The 4245-nt window shown below is 43.6% G+C and overlaps 1 pseudogene; it reads left to right on the top strand.

Annotated features, from left to right (window-relative positions):
* Window positions 1-586: 586 nt before the first annotated feature.
* Window positions 587-4245, top strand: part of LOC102877005 — a 75550-nt pseudogene continuing 71891 nt past the window's right edge.

Raw genomic sequence — 4245 nt, 5'->3', positions numbered from 1 at the left:
GGCGACAAGGGTGTCACCACCGCTGCCAACGAGCGGGTGAGCGCCCGCCTGGCGCAGGGGACGCCAGCCCGCGGGCCAGGGCATCGCTCTCCGCCTGTGTGTATGGCGACCGGACCGCACCGAGAGCAAAAGGAGTGTCCCGAGAGAGGCTGAGACAAGAAGCTCGGCGGAGGAGACAAGCAGCGAGGGGCGACCGCCTATAATTTTTTTTTTTTTTTAGAAAATCTTGTATTATGCAAATGTCACAACCTTGGGGGACGTGAAGAGGACTTGAAGCATGTACTGAAGAAGAAAAAAATACTACAACCTTCAATACAGGTTACATCTCAACATGAAAAAAAAAAAATCCTTGCCAGATGGAGAAAAGATTGAAGTCAAATATTTCGTTTTACTTGGGTCCACAATTAACAACCATGTAAGCAGCAGTCAGGAAATCAAATAATGTAGTACATTGGGCAAATGAGATGTCAAAGACTTCTTAAAATGCTGACAATTAGCACTTTCCCTTCTTGTTGTTGGTGCTCTGGGAGCTTCAGTGATGGTACAGACATGGCTTAGTACAGCACTACCCACGCCAGTCCCCAAAATGGCACAAAACCCCCCATCACAACAATCTGAGCTTCTTAAGAGGGTAGACCTTGAGTTCCTGAGGAATGTATGTTTTACCAAGAAGAACAACAAGGGCCTGAAGAAGATGCAGGCCAAGAACACCAAAGCCATGGATGAATGCAACAAGACTGTGAAAGCTTGTCAAGCCCAAAGAGGTCAAGCCTGGGATTCCAAGGGGGTATCAACTGCAAGCTCAGTCGACTTGTCTACATCACCCATCCCAGGCTGGGGAAGCATGCTCAGTCCACATTGCCAAGGGGCTCGGGCTTTGCTGGCCAAAATCCAAAGCCAAGGCTGAAAGGAAAGCCAAAGCTACAGCAAAGTCCTCAACTCAGGTGCCTGCTGAGGCCTCAACCCAGGCTCTTGCTCCAAATCAAGGTTCTAAAAGTACCCAGGCCCCCACAAAAGCTCCACAGTCAGGTCCTCATCTGAGAAAGACTTGTGTGGCTCCTGGGCTGCCATCTGCATCAGACTGGTGTCCTCCTGTACTGTTTCTACAAATAAATCCTGAGGAGGAAAAAAGTTATAAAGGTCAAATAGATCCGTTTAAAGACTATGGTATACCTAATCTATATACCATGGCATTTTATAATTCTTTCATATGATTATGAATTTTTGAATAATAAAGAGGAAAGTAAATAAGGAAAGTCAAAGAAGACTTGTAAAGATGCTTTTAAACTGTAGTATTGGTGATGAATATTGAATAGACCATGGACTACCACAGGGAACTCTAGGGGCTTGGTGGTAAGAAGTTTTACAGCCACCTCAAATGTACATAATTAGAGTCCACGGGGAAGAAGATGGGCAATCAAATCCCATGCAATTTACTGGAAGCCACCTGGAAAGTCAGCTAGCCGGCGGTTCTAACTCGATGGTACCTAATAGCTGCAAGGTGGACTGCCAAAAGAACAAACAAGTTTCTCTTGGAAGAAGTACAGAGGGCTCCTTAAAGGCCAAGATTGTGAGACTTTGTTTCACAGACTCGGGGCATGACCAAGGAGGGGCTAAGCCCAGGAGAATGGCATCATGCTTGCAAAAATAGAGGGTCAGTGGAGAAGAGGAAGAGCCTCCAGGAGATGGATTGATCCGTGACTACACTGAGCGTGAGCACAGTGGAGAATGTAAGGGTGGTGCAGGAGCAGGCGAGCTTTCAGCCTGTAGTGACAGGGTCACTCCACAACACCTCAAAAGAACAACAAAGTAGTTGAGGGAACAAATCAAGAGGAAGAAGCAGCCTTTCCATCACCAAACCAAATCCACTCAGTGGCTAAATTCGGCCTTTTCCACCTCCCTGTCCTATTTAAGCCTGAAAGGATGTAAAGCTGACCAGCCAAACCCTTTGTTAGTAGTCTACACCACCTATTTATATAATCCCACTTAGTCATGTGGTAAAAGTCGAAGGTCATGTAGTAAAAGCCCTGGAAAGCCATTTTGAGCAGTATGCCCACTCTACCACCTGGTTGTTGTGTTTGCTGTTGTTGTGAACCATTAAGTCGGAACTGACCTGACCCTTCAGCAGATTTTCAGAGACAGTAAATATTTTTTTTCCCTCTTCTTTTTTTTTTATTCATTTTAATGAACATTTACAGAGATTTGGGATTTTCATTCATTCATTGTTGTACTTTTTTCTTTACCTCCCCCCCTCCTCCCAGTTCACTCCTCTCTTTGAAAAGCAAAAGATAAACTTCTTCGTTGGTATACAATCCCCCCCACCCCCACCCCTCCCCCCGCCCCAAATGCACTCCACTCTGCAACCTTAATTCTGGATTCCTAGATAATCACAATATGCTATCATATATAACTTTTAGACTGTTTTCTCCATCTGTTTCAGTTCAGTATACATAATCTATCCAGTTTTTCTCAGTCTTACCCCACCCCTGATGTCAGTCACTTTCTACGACAGTTGCACCATGCAGTATTTGTCCTTTTGTGACTGAGATATTTCACTCAGCATAATGTCCTCCAGGGTCACACATTTTGAATAATATTGCATGAGTTCCTTGTTTTTCAATGCAGTGTAGTATTTCATTGTGTGAACATACCACAGCTTCTCTATCCATTCGTTTGTTGATGGGCACTTAGGTTGTTTCCGACTCCTTACTATTGTGAACAAAGCCGCAATGAACATGGCTGTGCATATATCTGCTTGGCTGTCGGTTATGGCAGAGACAGTAAATCTTATGTGAGGAGATTCTCCATCCTTCTCCCATGGAGCAGCTGACGGTTTTGAACCACCTGCTTTTGTGACTGCAGAGTAGTTTCTTATCACTAAGCCACCAGAGCCCCACAAGTGGTAAAGCTCTTCATCTGGAGAATACAAAACAAAACAGGGTTCTATACAAACTTTGTGTGTGTATGTGTGTGTGTGTGTGTGTGTGTGTGTGAGAGAGAGAGAGAGAGTACTGTGTATTTTTCTTCAAAAAGACACACCCCCTCTAGTTTAGAACTTTCTCCTCAAGGGTCACACAGCTTATACATATTCTCTGGCATAGAAACTTTGCACCTCACTGTTGTTGTGTGTCATAGAGTCAGAAATAATTTACACCTGACTCTCCAGCAGGCTCTCTGAGGTAGTTAATTGCACAAGAGGAGATTGCCCATCTTTCTCCCGACCCCTCTGCCTCCCAGAACAGCTGGTGGATTTGAACACATATATTTTTGCTTGACAGTACAATTCCTTACCACTCGTCCACCAGAAGGGAGCTTTGGTGGCCTAGTGGTAAGAAGCTATGCTGCAATCCCAAAAAATATGGTTCAAATCCACCAGGTGCTCCACAGGAAGAGGATGGGCAATCTCCTCCCATGTGATTTACTGCCTCTAAAAACCCACAGAAAGGGCAGCTATGAGTCAGTTCCAATTTAACAGCACAGAACAACAATTCTATTTGTAGGGTTCTCTCAAATTCCCAGTATTCTTAAATCTTATTAAAAAAAAAGAGAGAGAGACAAAAACACTCAGAGGACTACTACCTAAAACAAGGTTAGAAAAAAATTGGTGCCTAGTGAATACTTCCTGAATATTTCTGGTACCATAGGTTCTATCCTCTCCCTTTCTAACACATTCCTTACTGAGCCAGGAACTGTTTTAGAGCATTTGCCTAGCACATGGTGCCTGAAGAACTACATCTGAACCCCTCTAAGACACACACAAATTTATAAACTTAACCATAGCTTATGAAACTTAAGACTGGCCCTTCTTTGGCTGACAAGTGATGAATTAGAAAAGACAGATAGATAGAAACATAAATGTTCAATATGTATATTCAATATGTAATGTTTTTGTTAGGCACTGTCTATTCAAAATAGCCCATAGCTGACCGTCTAACAGATTTTCAGTGGCAGAAAATCACACAGGAGGAGATTGCCTTTTTTTTTTTAACATACAATAAAATGCTTTGTTTTATATCAGGAGGGCCAACTATCCCACCTCCTGCTGTCCTGGTGACATTGCCTTCAGACTCAGACATCAGTGACCCATTCACTCAGAGAGAAGACAAGTACTATCAGCAAGATTGCCTATTCTTACCTTGTGGAGCAGCTAGTGCATTCAAACCATGTACTTTTGCATATATATGATGCTGTTGTTATGTGCTGTCGAGTTGCTTGCGACTCATAGTGACCCAATGTACAATAGCC

This window comes from Elephantulus edwardii, unplaced genomic scaffold, assembly GCF_000299155.1.
Source record: "Elephantulus edwardii isolate Elephantulus edwardi_28Jun2011 unplaced genomic scaffold, EleEdw1.0 scaffold00502, whole genome shotgun sequence".
Taxonomy (NCBI): domain Eukaryota; kingdom Metazoa; phylum Chordata; class Mammalia; order Macroscelidea; family Macroscelididae; genus Elephantulus; species Elephantulus edwardii.
This window is presented reverse-complemented; position numbering and strand designations above follow the sequence as displayed.